The sequence below is a fragment of the Panthera tigris genome, chromosome A1, assembly GCF_018350195.1.
Source record: "Panthera tigris isolate Pti1 chromosome A1, P.tigris_Pti1_mat1.1, whole genome shotgun sequence".
NCBI lineage: Eukaryota > Metazoa > Chordata > Mammalia > Carnivora > Felidae > Panthera > Panthera tigris.
The window spans coordinates 202,691,139-202,707,866 of NC_056660.1; the positions used below are offsets into that span (position 1 = coordinate 202,691,139).

Sequence of the window (16,728 nt, forward strand, 5' to 3'; positions counted from 1 at the left end):
TTTTTCCTTCATACATTTATTGCACCTGGGTCTAACTCCAAAGTCAACCCAATATCTCCTTACTGAATAGATGAAAAGAAGTTACAAGAATATAGTTATATTACAAAGAGTGCCCAAAGAATAGGAGAAAAATGCAGACAGTGCGATATCTCAGAAGACAAGTGAGAAAAGTGTTTCCAGAAGTATGGAAGAACAGTTACTTCAAATGCCACTGCAAAAGGCTTAGACAAGAAGGAACTACTGGATCTTGGCAACATGGCAATTATTGCTGCCTAACGAAAGGGTACCAAGTGGAACCCCAGTCTTATTGAGCTGAGGAAGAGAATAAGAAGTGAGAAAATGGGGATCTATAAACAACTTATGTTTTTCTGAGATAGGAAAAAAAATGGAGAGAAACTTGAGAAAAACTTGAGGTCAAAGGTAGGTTGTTTTTCTCACACCTGTCAGAATGACTAAAATCAAAAAGATGAAACAGCAAGTGTTGGCAAGAAACAGGAACCCTTGTGCACTGCTGGTGGGAATGCATACTGGTGCAGCCCTTGTGATAAATAGTATGGTTCCTCAAAAAGTTAAAAAGAGAACTGCCCCATGACCCAGTAATCACACTACTGGGTATTTAGCTAAAGAATATAAAAACACTAATTCAAAAGGATACTATGCACCCTTATGTTTATTGCAGCATTATTTACAATACCCAAATTATGGAAGCAGCCTGAGTATCCACTGGTAGATGAATGGATAAAGTGTGTGTGTGTGTGTATGTGTATGTGTGTGTGTGTGTGTGTGTGTGTACACACACACACACACACATATATATATATATATATATATCTTCCATACATACAATGGAGTATTATTCAGCCATAAGAAAGATTGAAATCTTGCCATTTGCAACAACATGGATGGAGCCTGAAAGTATAATGCTAAGCAAAATAAGTCAGTCAGACAAAGATAAATACCATATAATTTCATTTATATGTGGAATTTAAGAAACAAAACAAATGAACAAAGTGGGGGGAAAAAAGAGAGACAAACCAAGAAACAGGCTCTTAACTACAGAGAACAAACTGAGGCTTACCAGAGGGGAGGTGGGTGGGGGGTGGGGTAAATAAGTGATGGGGATTAAGGAGGGTACTTATCATGATGAGCACTGAGCAATATATAGGAATTGTTCAATCGCTATATTGTACACCTGAAGTTAGCATAACATTGTATGTTAACTCTACTGGAATTAAAATTAAAAACAATAAAATTAAAAAAATACTTGATGTTAACTAACTTGGATTTAAATAAAATTTAAAAAAATAAAAAAACTTGAAATCCAGAAAAAAAAAAGGTAGGTTGTTTTTAAGATGAGAGATACTCAAACACATTGCGGAGAATGATCCTGTATTTGGGTTGAAATTGATAATGGTAATGGCCTTTTGCTTGAGCAAAGATGAATGGAATTTCAATAATAATGGAATTTTTAATGTATTACCATTTTTATAAACAATACAAATGTGGTTGAAATCTGAGGTCTTGGGAAATACAATCTTAGTTCAGTTTTATTTTACTTATTTTTTCCCTAATGTACCTTCAAGTCAAATCTTCTCATTTTCTCATTCTATCACTATTTTTCAAGAAAACAACCAATAGACTGTCAGTAATGCTTAATCTTTTGGCATCTGAAGACCATTTTTTAGGTTAAGATATCTTGCAGACTTCCACATGTAATCACTATAATTACATAATGATACAAAGCTAATAAGAATGCTTTAAAAAATTTTATCATTTTATCACTACAAAATATTCTACAAAATATCACTACAAAATGTATTTGAAAAAGAGTCTATATGCTTGGGAAATAATGTTTTTTCAGGTTATAGGTGATGTGTAATGTGACCACTGACCACAGTAACTGAAATCCTTAAGGTACCCAAGGCCACAGATTGGAGGTCCACATACAATACAAAAAAAAAAAAGGGGGGGGGGAGCCAGCAAGTAATTGCAATTACTACTGTAGCCTGAATCAGGGAAGTTTCTAGGACTATACAAGTGCTTTTATCCAAATTCAAAAAGTTATTTTCAAATGAAATCCTTTGAAAGTCCGAACACTTCCTTTCCTTTACTGACCCCTAGAAACCATTGACCCAGTACATACCATAAAATCAGAACAATGCTGAAACTGTTATTATTAGCAAATGTTTCACAGAAAATCATCTTGAAGGAATACTTGTACTCTCTCAATCCTAATTACTGGAAATACAAAATATTTATCCCTGGAAACAGAAGTGGGTCAGGGAGTTGGTAGGGAAAAAAAACTGAGAAAACCCTAATTTTGGTAAAAAGAAAAATTATTGCCCAATTAGAACTGAGCTTAAATCTGGCATTGTTACTGTGTTTAATTTAAATTTAGGGATGAAAACATTCATTGAATCTTTTTAAAATTTTCAAATGATATATCCTGTGGTTTTATAGCAACTTAGTGAAAACTACAGTTGGTCAAAATGCTATTTTGCTACCAGCTTGTCTTCACTCGAACATGGTACCCTCATCTGCCTGAAGGTATCCCCATGCAGGGATAAAGTCTGCTTGAGCCTCAACACTGGACTGTGACAATGGACTGCACTGAAGTGCTTGGACTGGGAAAGGAACTCTGCTCAGCCTTGGAGCAGATACCCTTACTGCCCTGTCATGCACACCCAACTCATTGTTCTCTCTGGATGTCCCTTTGTTTGCTCTCTGCCCAGATTTCTAACAGAAATCTTGTCCTCTTGGTCCCTATGTCTGGATACCTATCTGTCCACCTCTCTGGTTTCTTCATCATAGCTTTTCCCTGAAATGTTGACATGCAGGATTTTTTACTCTTCCAGAGTTACGTGTGCAGACAACACTGAACTCTAAGGAGAAACACTTCCCAGTCTACATTATTGAAATGTGTCAAAGTGTGTAACTGGTTTTTTTTGTTTTTAAATGTAGGTGTGCTTTAATGTGGTGGGCAAGGTTACAAAGAATTTTCTTTTCCTTTATTCTAAGGGTCCCTTGCTCCCTCCTCCTACCTGTGTTTTCCTAGAGTGCTTGACCTAGAGCTGGGAGTCAGTAAATACTTTGAATAATGGATTCTGCTGTCTCCATAAAGCCTTCTGTAACTTTCCTAATCCAAAATCCTTGTTCCCTTGAACGTCCATTGAAGTTATTGTTTGTACTACTCATTTGGCAACATATATATTTATAGATGGATTTGTGGCATCATTAACTAGTATTTGTTAACTTTTCACAAATTGTTTTGCCCCTTGACAGGATTTGCCTAGTATGGTGTTCAGTGAATTTTAGTGGCTGAACTAAGAACAAGGTCTAGATGCTAGAGTGTGACTTGTACTTCCTGCAGTAAATTATGCATATGGTACTTGACAAGGGGTCACTGATTTGTCTGTGATGCTTATGAAGTTCAAATTTAAAGCTAAAAGAATATGTTTTATGGAGGAGACAACTAAGGAATAAATAGCAATAGGTGGTAAAGACTGAAAATATAAATCTACTAGCTTCTAAATGGTACTAAATTCACACATATCTAAGGAACAATGGAGTTATTAAGGGATACATACCTAGGTTTTAAAGCTTATGTTAAAAAAGACAGAGCAACCTTCCCAGCTTTGCCTCTATCATCACTAAATGGTATTTCTGCAAAGCCTACTGGATTAGTTACAATATAGAACTAAAAATAGCCATTATTTGTTGAACATTTTCCATGCATTGAATTATTTATTCCTTATATGAATCTTAGGAAGTAGGGTTGTTCAACATCACCTAAAATAATAAAAGGTAGAACTGGGTTCAGGTCTGTCTGATTTTAAATTCTATGATCAATCCACTATCCTATGATTTCTTCCCAGTCACTTCAGATCATTTACTGTGATGGTTCTGTTCTTACAATTGGGTCCTAAAATATATAGTGCTGAGTAATCCTGATAGTTCTCTAATTGATTTAGGTCTTCAAATAATGGGTGTGAAATCTCTTCTAAGACAATTCCCTTATCATGGGGGTGGTCTATAATGTGGACATTATAGAGCCTTTACTGTTTTGCTCAATGTCTTGAGTTGTAAAGTAACTTACCCACTTGTAAACTCATTTTATGGCCTGCCTTCCTTCCTTCCTTCCTTCCTCTTCCCCCGCCTCTCTCTTACTTTCTTTCCTTCTTACTTTCTATGTAAAATAATGAACCATATTGTATTGGTCTTTCACTGTATTCAGTAAATCAGATCCATGACCTAATGAGGCAGAACTGATTGATGTAGTTTTATTTTAAATTCTTGCTCCTTTCTAAGAATTCCTTAAAAGTGAAATCTAACCAATTTTTACTTAGACCAGTATTTATTACATACATCAAATTCCAAGAAGACATTTTCAATGGTTTTGCATAATATAAACAGGAAAGAAGCAATTTCTGTTTTAAACCTTACACTATCATATTTATTAGATTTGTACACATTTATTACCATTTATTTCCTCAAGAATTCAGGTGCAAGCTTTCTCTCTGGAATGTAGATATCAGACAACCCCCAGAGTGGTGAAAAATAGGAACACATAAAGAACTGATTAGAGTAACTTCTTCTCTTATTAGACAGACAGTGATACCCATCAGATCATCACACAAATCCATCCTAATTTAGGTGCTTCTCATGTTAATTTCTAGGACATTCATAAGGAAGTGGATTTTTTTCTTCCTGGGCTGATTCTACCTTTGACTTCATCTTTTTTTTTTTTTTCCTTTTGGGTAGAAAAGAATACATAAAATCTTAATTCCCTTTTCTTCCTTTTTTGAATTTGCCCAAAGAGATAGATTCTAAATCTTAGAAGAGGGCTGTGTATCAAAAACAGCTATTCCATCAGAGCCTAAATTCTCAAAAGGCACTCTTTTTCAAAATTTAATGTTTGCTGGGGGCACCAGGGTGGCTCAGTTGGTTAAGTGTCCAACTTCTGTTCAGGTCATGGTCTCACAGTTCTGAGTTCAAGCCCCACATTGGGCTCTCCGCTGTCAGCGCAGAGCCTGCTTCGGATCCTCTATATCCCTCTCTCCCTATCTCTACCCCTCCCCCCTCTCAAAAATAAATAATAAACATTTTTTTTTAAAAAAGAAAAGAAACATTTAATGTTTGCTACCACTCTTCAGTCATAAAGTGAGAGGTACGGGCTAGCAATCATTTATGTTAATATCCTCAGAATAATGAAAAGTTAAACTATCACACTGGCAAAAGACAATGCCTATTGCCATCATTATAAAGAAACAATTAACTGTGTCCTGGAATTAACTGCTTCTTAGAGCCTGCATATGGCCATGTTCTTAAACTTTCAAACTTTTATTATGTCTCATAATATTTTGTTACCAGGTCAGTGCTGTGTGTTTTTTTAATAGTTAAAGGAAAGTATCAAGAAGCTAAAAAAGATAGGCACTTTATGGGTACAAGGGTAGACTTCAAAGGTTTATGACTCTCACTCAAGTTTATAGCTCTTAGGCAATTATTGTAGGGATGGGGAGAGAAGCAAGCCCAAGGAATGTTATTCCTGTCCTTTGGGCTACTTTCATTCCACCTTCCAAATTCTGTATCGATGCATACTCCCACTTTTTCCCTCCACCCGCTATTTCAGCTTTTATATATTCCTCTCTTCTTTACTGCTACTCCTTAACTGTCTAAAGTAGCAAATGCATGTGAAGTGGAAGAATTCATGGTCACTTTGGCGACAGTGGCAACTGGTAAGTGGAAAAAATAATGACTATATTCTAAAATTCTTCATTCCTAGTCTTCCATAAATTCCAGTTTCTTACCATTTGCTGTCCCATTAACCAAATAGTGAAGAAAGAAATTTAAAGTTAAGGGAAATGAATAAGGTTTCACTTGGCTTAAAGAGGTATCTAAGAATGGAGACCTAAGTCTTCAGAGGCAAGAGATGGGTGTTGATAGGAGCATAAAAAGAATGGGGACAGATGGCCTGGAGTGGTAGTCCTTTGTTCAAGATAAAGAGCCTGAAGAAGGGGGAGAATTCAGTCAAACGTGAGAAGGTGAGAAGCTGAAGAGCAAAGAGCAGAAAGCAAGATGTTAAAGATAGGGGTCAAATGGCAAGAGGAAAACTTTAAGATAAGAGGACACCGTTCAAAGGATCTCAAAGTGGAAAACTAAGAAGTAAGTGGAAATTTCTCAGCATGGGCCTAATAGGTCACTGGTTCTTATACGGTGTGTTGATAGGAGGTTATCATTGCATTTCAGATAATCAACAAATACACAACATGAGAAATTCTCTTCCTAGGACAGAACATAGCTCATTCATAAAAGAAGGATAATTTTTCTTACAGGATGCTTTCTACTACATTTTAATTTTTACTTTTTTTTTTCTATTTTCTTCAACCCTACGTTTCTTTAATATATTTTAAGAATGGTATTATCATCTCTCCATTTAAAAGTTAAACATCAATTAGATTATGATATGTGTAACATGTTTGAGGTGTGGGTTAATTTACACTTGTTTGTGTTACTAAATTCTAAAGCGATTTAACTATTCTGATCATGATGTTGCAACACTTAGAACCTAAGATGTGCAGACTTCAGATAAAAATAGGTAAATAAAATTTTTAAATGTTCTTGGATTTAATCTCTCCTTTGAGACAGATTCAATATTTTAGAAATTTTCAAAAAATACCCTCTTTAAATCATATTCATTGTTTGCTTTGATCACTTTTAGAAAGGAAAACAATAAGAGGGAAGGCACTTTTTATAATTAAATATACTTGGTGCTAAATGACCAGGAAATTCGATTCACTGATTTGGTTTTGCATGAAGCTCTATCCACATTCTTTTTTTTTTTTTTAATTTTTTTTTTTAACGTTTATTTATTTTTGAGACAGAGAGAGACAGAGCATGAACGGTGGAGGGTCTGAGAGAGGGAGACACAGAATCTGAAACAGGCTCCGGGCTCTGAGCTGTTAGCTCAGGGCTAAGAGCTGTCGGGCTCAGAGCCCGACACAGGGCTTGAACTCACGGACCGCGAGATCATGACCTGAGCCGAAGTCGGCCGCTTAACCGACGGAGCTACCCAGGCGCCCCTCTCTATCCACATTCTAACTGACATTTGTAACCCACCTTTTAAATTCATTATTAAGTAGCTGGTTAGATAATCTCAATCTCACACTATAAAAATACAGTTTGCTATTCTAAATCAATTTTCCACCTCATGACATTCCTCACTGAAAAACAAGATGTCTCTATTATTTGTCTTTGATACTTCAAACAGAACATATATATCGCAAAGGCCCAGTGAAAATTAATAGAGTACTTTAACTCAGCTGTTGGGACATTTCTGATAAAGTTGCAGATAAACTTTACCTTGGAAATCAAAACTAGGAGGAACTTCTGTTACAATTTAGTCTCTTGATAATAAATGTTTCTTTGAACTTGTGCTGCAGTGAGGGAAGGCACGGGGAAGCTTTGCTGATCTTTTAAACACATGTAGAGAGCCAATCATGTCGGACAGGTGCTTTTGTCAACCTGGATGGTATCTGTGCCCATCTTCCTATGGAGATGTGGCATTGATCTTCTCTCAAAGGTGAACAGGAGCTCCATCACTTCAGGAACTCTAGAAGACCTACACAGAGCTTCAAAATTTCTATGTCTTCTAGCATCTCACCGCTTTATTATTATGTCGTCTTTTCTGACAATTTTGCACTCAGAAGAAAAAAAACACATTCAAAATACTGGGTGTGGAAAATACAGAAGATTAAAAAGAAAAAGGAAAATCACCAATAAAGTGATCATTCAGAAAGAATCACGATTATTTTAGATTATCTTCCTCCTTTCTGATAATTATATGTGACATATAAGATATGTGCTGAACTGTAGCTTTTATAGGATGGCGATCATACAGCATCATATTGAAAGCTTATATCATTATCAAATCGTCCTATCACTAAATAATGTTACTTTAACGTTTTTCTAACATGTTTTATATGATTGCCAGTGGAAATAGAATAATATGACGACAATAGTTTCATGTGTACATTTAGTTGGATATTTAGATTGTTTTCCATTTGTTGGTATTACATGTAATGATCTCAATTTACTTTTTTTTTTACTTTTTTTTTTAATGTTTTATTTATTTTTGAGACAGAGAGAGACAGAGCATGAACGGGGGAGGGGCAGAGAGAGAGGGAGACACAGAATCAGAAGTAGGCTCCAGGCTCTGAGCTGTCAGCACAGAGCCCGACGCGGGGTTCGAACTCACGGACCGCGAGATCGTGACCTGAGCCGAAGTCGGACGCCCACCGACTGAACCACCCAGGCGCCCCTCAATTTACTTTTTAATATATAAATCTGTTTTTTTCCATTCCTAACTTTTTTTTTGCACAGATTTATAAAAGTGAAGTTATTTGGTTAAAGGGTTTAACAGTTTTTAAAAAAAAATTTTTTTTTAATGTTTACTTATTTTTGAGACACACACAGAGAGAGACAGAGCATGAGCAGGGGAGGGGCAGAGACAGAGAGGGAGACGCAGAATCCAAAGCAGTGCTGACAGCTCAGAGCCCGATGCGGGGCTCGAACTCACAAACCATGATATCATGACCTGGGCTGAAATTGAGAGTCAGACACTTAACTTACTCAGCCACCCAGGTGACCTCTTGCTGAATTTTAGTTCTTCTTTTTCATTGATTTATGTGAGCTCTTAATGGACTGGGGTTAGTAGTTTCCTTGTCAGATTTGTGGTAGAAATGTTCTCTTTTATAACATTTTGGTTTATTATGTACTTTGACGTAGAGAATCATTAATTTTTTTATATTCAAACATATCATTTTCACTTTGAGAGTATGTCCTTGTATTTTATTTTTTTCTCATGCCCCAGACCACATTATTTCTCTATATTTTTATGTCTGATTACATGATGGCATTGCTTTTGAAAGTGAATGCTTTCATTAACTCAGAGAGTGTAATATTGATTTGAGGACAGGATCTAATCACTCCCCACCCCTCATTTTTTGCCCAGATAGGTAATTGCTCAGCATCCTATACTGAATCTTCTGATTTTTCATGCTACCTGAATCATAAACTCTATTTGACATGCTAATCATTTATTATTTCTTTACATTGTGTTTAATTCTAAATTAAGAAAGCATGTAAAGAAAAGGATAAAACAAAGGTAAAATTAAGCAAAGAAAAAATAATGATTGAAATTGTATATGGAGTCAATAATAACACAGATTTTTTACCTTCCATCATAATTATTCAAGGAATGGGCCATAAGTAGCATACCTTAGGCTTTTAAGCATCTAGTGAGAATAGACAAGTGTGTTGCAGGATTCAAGACTCATAAGTATAAAAAACTACCGCTCTTAAAAATTACAAATTACCTGCTCAATGAAACTATAATGAAGAACACCAGAATGTGGTAAAATATATTCTTTGTTTTTGTAACTAACAGAGCAACATTTTTACTAACAGGCTATTTTCAAGCCCATGGCTTTGACTTTCTGGTAAGTTTAATTTCACTACAGTTTTACAAATCGTAACTGTAAGAACAGAATCCATATCCTTCAACGTTTTTGATACCACTACACAATTTTTTAAAGATACTGTGCAGCCACAAATTCAGAAATATTCAAGCTGAGAAGGTCCCTGAAGTGCCTCGAAGGCATGCAAACAGTTGAGGGCAGGAGGACGATGAGCAATTCGAAGAGTTAGGCTAGAAAGGACATCTGCATGAGCCAGCCGAGAAGTGATAAAAGGTCATGTCTTATGTCTAACAGAAGTCCACACTCCCTCTGCTTGAAGGAAATGTTTATATGTAGGATAACCGGTGTCCCAGCTGTCTATTCCACCCATCAGTCTTTGTGCCACTGTCGCATTGTTGAAATTCTTATACCTGTATAACACATTTTATGATCAGGTAGAAAATGTGTGCCTCAGAATTATGTATTTTTAAAGGTGAAATTTTGCTATTCTTAACTATTTATTTTTCTCAATGAAAGATAAGACCCCTTTACCAAGTGAAAACCTTAAAATTGAATCAAGCACATAATAAATGAAAAACTGAAATGCTTATAATATTCGTAATTCTTTATACTCCCCTTCTTTTATATCTCAACATTGCATAAGTTTTTCCCATAGGCCATGCGTATTTTGCTCATGATTATTTCTTATGTTTTCTTATGATTTATAAAGGGATTTTTTTAAAGATTTTTTTAACGTTTTTATTTATTGTGGGAGAGACAGCGAGAGCACACATGTGAGCGAGGGAGGGGCAGAAAGAGAAGCGAGAGAGAGAGAGAATACAAGCAGGCCCTGTGCTGCCAGCACAGAGCCCAGTGCAGGGCTCAAACTCACAAACCATGAGATCATGACCTGAACTGAGATCAAGAGTCGGGATGCTTAACCGACTGATCTACCCAGGCGCCCCACAGGGATTATTTCCAAATAGTAGTTAGCATATAGAAAAACTATTAATTTTAAATATCTTTGTATTGAACCAACTTAAGAACTGTTAAGGTTTTCAGTAGATTATTTTGATGTTGTAGTTAGATAACCCTATCACCCAAAGGTAATGATAGTATGGCTTCCTCTTTTCAATACTTATCCTTCTAATTTCTATTTAATGTTGTATTTCATTGACCTGAACTTCTTGGTTAATATTAAATACTGGTTGTGGCAGAGGGTGTAGTTACCTGGTATTAAACTATGTTTGAATTGCTGGATAAATCTCACTTGATCATAATGTCATCTTTCTATAGTGTATTAATGAATTTGATTAATTAGTATTTTATTTAAGATGCAATGGAGCGTTCTCTTTGTTATCTTTATCATATTCCAGGGTCAGTTGTATGCTTTTTCTTCTCAAAAGCAAAATGGGATCGTTAATATAGCATGGGATTACCTGGTTTTGAAAATTAAATAACATTCATAATAACAACCATTAGATCCATTGTTAGGATTGGAGAAACTGTTATAATAGTAGAAGTAGTAAACGTGGTCTTCTATCTTAAAATAGATTCTTTTCTCACTTTGAGTCAGGTGATGAAGAACATAGGTTCTAAGGATATTTGAAGGTCAGCCCTGGTGTTCAAGTCATTATCGTTATTAACATTCACTAATTATATTCTGATATTTTTAATATTCAAGAATATAAAGTTATAGGGGTTATTAAATTGGGTGTGCATATGTAATATAGTATATTCTACAGTTTGTTTACAGAATTATTTTTTCCATTTTTACAATCTGGATTTTTCCAACATGTACAGTTAACAGGGAGGAAAACAGTAAATTAAAGCTTGATATACAGGCAAAGTCGAGGCATATAGTTTAACTACTCTGTGAATCTGTACAAAGGATGTGTTTTCCATGATTAGCTTCCGTGTATTAAAGAATACATTGATTTCCATTAATGATGCTCAAGTTGTAAATCAGCATATAATTTAGCATGCCAAAAGTTGTATTTGGCATGTAGCTTTGGGATCATAAAATCTGAATGTCTCTTCCCAGGAGAATTCCCAAGAAGACTTCTGTTTAAATTTTCTTTTGCTAAAGTGTACTTAATATGAAAGGTTTTTTATTATATACCAAGATATATACTAAGCAGAAAATTAGCTGTGAACACGACTGAAGGTACAGCCCAAACTGAAGATTTTCAATTATCAAAATTATCAACATTTCTTGATACAAAAAGAAATCTGGAGACTTTTCCAATATATCAGTGTTTGCTTAAGGGAAGGTGGAATAGGTCATTCTCATGATGATGCATGAGTGTCTCTTGGTGAGCAACCATTGTGGATGATCATTGTTTTTTTGTGACCCACATATTCCCGCCTGTAGGCATAAGTCCTTCTAACTGGTAGTTAGAAAAATACAATCTATTCCAGTCTTTAACTTATTCTCTTGCTGTTATTCACCCTTCTTCATGTTGAAGCTAAATTCTGAGTCTGGCACTATGTAAAAAGAGATTAGGCTACATGCAATAGCAGATCTTTAAAAAATCATATAACATTACCAGGGAAAACGTTCAAATGAGAATGACTAGGAAGAGAGAGACATTTTCTTACACTCAGTTATTTCCCCTCAGCATTTATGATCACTTTCCACTGAGCCTTCCTGAGGTTGATTCATGACCAGTAAATTTGTTTTCCAGATGACTGAACCTCTTAGACATCAGCTTTCTTGTTCTCCTGTCATTAACCATCTCAGGTAGAAGCTACTTTGCATAGCATCATTTTTTTCTAGAGCTAGTAGAAAGAACATTAAGTTGGGGTTGAAAAAACATGGACTAACCACTACTGTATAAAGTGAGATAATTCCTTTAACTACTGTGTACATCTAGTCTGTCCAATCCAAATTACTGATATTCTTTAATATTACCTCTATAAGCATTGCTATTGATAAGCTTCTAAGGCATTTCTGAATGTAGTTTTTGTGTGAAGTGACTATATTCCCCTTCGTAGCTGGGATGAGAACGTGGCAAGCATTTCTTTTCAGTGAATTGGGAGAAAATTTATGTTGGTATTGGGTTTCAAGAAATCTTTGCAGAAGATGCCTAGGAATCTTCAAAACACACTTAAGGAAAGGGCTAGAAGAAGCAGTATTTTTCAAAGGAATTCTCATTCTGGAGTGCAGGGATAATATGGCAAAATGGGAGAAGATAGAGAGCCTAGAAAAATGGACATGATGATAGGGAGCTTGTATCCTCATTCAGAATCATGATATGGGGCATCACAAAGTTTCAAGACCAAGGCTTACTGGAAGCATAATGCTAGGAAGATAAATTTGGAGAAACACTTAGTGTGAGGGAGTGGTGCCCTTGCTAGCTGTAGGAGCAAAAGAAGTGATAATCACCTTTTTGTACCATGAGACCATTTGCTTCTGAAAAGAGAGTGAGGCCCAGAAGAGGTAGTGGAAGAGAATGAATGCTCTCATGAAGGAGGAGGAAGCCAGATCTAAAAACAGATGAGAGGGTCAGGCTCTGCCTTCTCTCCTCCTGCCAGCTCCTCCCTCTTCCTACAGTCAACTCCCTGCACATAAAATACAAATGTAGAGATAGTGGGATCCAGACACACATCATTTATTATTCAAACTGGCAGTCTCAGCATCATCTCCCTCCAGTGCACTACAGAAGTGGTTACTGAGAATATGGAAACAAATCACACACAGGAAAAGGATTCACTTCATCTGTTAGTCAACTGGATTTAACATTTTGAAAACCAATGAAATGCAACATAATCTAGCAGTTAAGAGCCTACACATCTGATGTCTCATAAGAGATGGGATCTTAACTCTGAGCTTTTTCAACTTCAGCTTCCATATGCATATAATGGGGCCATCAAGGTGAGGACCACAGTGTGCTTAGTCTAGGGTCAAGTACATGGTGATATCCCATACACTGGAGCGATTATTAATCTCCTACAAGCTTCATTACACTTTATCATAGTTAATGTTAATTTTCTCTCTTCCCCTCTGTGAAATGACAAAATACTACTGTTGTCTTCCTTGGGTAGGTCTACACCCAGCACAGTGCTTTGAACAGATATAATGTTTTGCTGCTAAACTTAGACTGCTCTTCTGTCTGAAAAGAAATCCCACGATGCCAAGAGTTGAGTGCATCTGGACATATGTACTCATTGTTCCCATCAACACAGCTTCCTTCTGCAATAAATTACACAAATATGGAGAATATTTTCTGTCTAGACTGATTCCAATGTGTTTGTCCATAATTATAGAATTGTTTTCTATATTTAGGTTCAATTAGTTCTAATTTTTTGGTAGGCCTGTTAATTAAAATTTACTAAACTACAATACAACATTAGAGGGGCCCTAAGTCCTAATGCATATACTGTCATATGAAGCCTAGACTTAGAAACTTTCTAGAGATAGCCACTGAACGAGAGCAATGTGGCTTTGCCAAATGAGTCCTTTCAATCTGGTGTACTTATTTCCCTCTCCTCCTCCTTCTCCTGCTTCTCTTCTTATACTTCTCCCTCCTCCTCCTTTTTTTCTCCTTCCTTTTCATCTTTTACTAACTAGAAACTTATTTCTCAGCACATGCTGAATGGGTTTCCTTCCTCACTTGGACCAATTTTGTGCCAAAGAACACTAATCATTTAAACTCTTGCTAGTCAAACTCTTGCTGGTTCTAGGACCAGAAGCAATGAAATCACCTGGGAATTTGTAATGCAGAAGCTGAGACCCCCACCTCATGTGATTAGTTTGAGAAGCCTTACCTTAACCTATTTTTGGGGGGATCTAGGGAAGATATGGTTTCACCCACTAGAGGGCAGTAGGACGTGTGCACCACTGAGCATTACATTTATTTCCCAAGTATGATTAAAAGTTCTTTTAAGAATCACCTGCAGTTGCCACAGGGATAGTATACTTAGTTCCTTTAAAGGAAAAAACCACAAAGTCAAACCAGGTTACATAGAGAAATTCAACATGTGAGATTAATGAAAAAAGCAGTTCCATGGCACTAGCATAGTATGAAGTCAGGTGCCAAATCCTAAATTGTATTTTTGGCTCTTGTTCGAAGGTCACAGAATTATAAAGCTGGAAAAGCCTTTGATAATCACCTCTGGGGCAACCTCTTTATTTTACAGATGACGAAGGAGACTCTGAGAGGTTAACTGGCTCTTCCAAATTCATATACTCACTATCTGCCAAGCCAAATCTGGAACTACTATCAACAGACTCCCTACCAAGAGTAAAAAGTTTTTAACAAAACACTAAACATATCTCTGTAGTATTCCATGGTAAAATGGAGTTCATTTTTATGCTTTACACATATGGTGGGTTTAACACTATTAGTTCTTGTTTCTTAAGAGGGAAGATAGAAAGGGAAGCATGTGTGTGTGTGTGTGTGTGTGTGTGTGTGTTTCCCTTCAGCTATTTACATGCAACGGCACTACCATCAGAAACAAAGTAGATGTCTGCAGCTCCAGACCCAAAGTGTCCACATGTAAATATCAACCAATCATTAGGTATTGAGTAACCATAATATTCATGGCACGGTTTCACATTCCTTTTAGCATGATGCTAGCATGGTTTCTGCTCTTGGTGGTCTTTGGTTTTGTGTGTTATAATAGCTTGGCTGGTAACTGTTTTTAATTCTCAGTCCCATATGGTTTTTTGCATGCAAAATGGGATCAACAACATTGTGTCAGACCCAAAGATACAGAAGATGATGAAAACTGAACTGGTAGATCCTCATTCATCTAAGAAGCTGGCGAGGCTTTACAGAGAAAGGAATCCTAACTGCACATACAACACCCTCAGTACAACTTGCTCACATGTCTTCAAAATGACCTTTTAAAGAATGTTTTAAATATCAGTGCTTTTTTAGAAAACATTGAACCAAACATGGAAATCGCATGAGAAAAAATTCGGAGTCTCCAATTAAAGGAACAAAGCTACATTTTCAATTCCCTCTTCCCTTTTCTCTTATCAATGCAATTATTTAAGAAAAACTAAAGTTATGTAAAGTTAGCAGACACATTCCATTGGTTGCCTTTTAGTTTTGTTGATTGTTTCCTTTGCAGTGCAGAAGCTTTTTATCTTCATGAGGTCCCAATAGTTCATTTTTGCTTTTAATTCCTTGCCTTTGGAGATGTCTCAAGTAAGAAATTGCTGAGGCTGAGATCAGAGAGGTTTTTCCCTGTTTTCTCCTCTAGGGTTTTGATGGTTTCTTGTCTCACATTTGGGTCCTTCATCCATTTTGAATTTATTTTTGTGAATGGTGTAAGAAAGTGGTCTAGTTTCATTCTTCTGCATGTTGCTGTCCAGTTCTCCCAGCACCATTTGTTAAAGAGACGGTCTTTTTTTCCATTGGATATTCTTTCCTGCTTTGTCAAAGATTAGTTGGCCATACTTTTGTGGGTCTAATTCTAGAGTCTCTATTCTATTCCATTGGTCTATATGTCTGTTTTTGTGCCAATACCATGCTGTCTTGATGATTACAGCTTTGTAGTAGAGGCTAAAGTCTGGGATTGTGATGCCTCCTGATTTGGTCTTCTTCTTCAATACTACTACTTTGGCTATTACGGGTCTTTTGTGGTTCCATATAAATTTTAGGATTGCTTGTTCTAGCTTTGAGAAGAATGCTGGTGCAATTTTGATTGGGATTGCACTGAATGTGTAGATTGCTTTGGGTATTATTGACATTTTATGACATATCAGACAAAGGGCTAGTATCCAAAATATATAAAGAACTCACCAAACTCCACACCCAAAAAACAAGTAATCCGGTGAAGAAATGGACACTTCTCTGAAGAATAGACACTTCTCTGAAGAAGACATCCAGACGGCCAATAGGCAATGAAAAGATGCTCAACATCACTCCTCATCAGGGAAATACAAATCAAAACCACACTGAGATATCACCTCATGCCAGTCAGAGTGGCTAAAATGAACAAATCAGGAGACTATAGATGCTGGGAGGGATGTGGAGAAATGGGAACCCTCTTGCACTGTTGGTGGGAATGCAAACTGGTGCAGCCGGTCTGGAAAGCAGTGTGGAAGTTCCTCAAAAAATTAAAAATAGATCTACCCTATGACCCAGCAATAGCACTACTAGGAATTTACCCAAGGGATACAGGAGTGCTGATGCATAGGGGCACTTGTACCCCCAATGTTTACAGCAGCACTTTCAACAATAGCCAAATTATGGAAAGAGCCTAAATGTCCATCAACTGATGAATGGATAAAGAAGTTGTGGTTTATATATATAGAATG

At 36.4% G+C, this 16,728-nt stretch overlaps 1 protein-coding gene across 1 annotated transcript in view; it reads left to right on the forward strand.

Moving 5' to 3' along the window:
• FGF10 (fibroblast growth factor 10) overlaps nt 1–16,728 on the forward strand; it is an 80,382-nt gene that overhangs the window by 42,642 nt on the left and 21,012 nt on the right. The gene's annotated exons all lie outside the window — the stretch shown is intronic.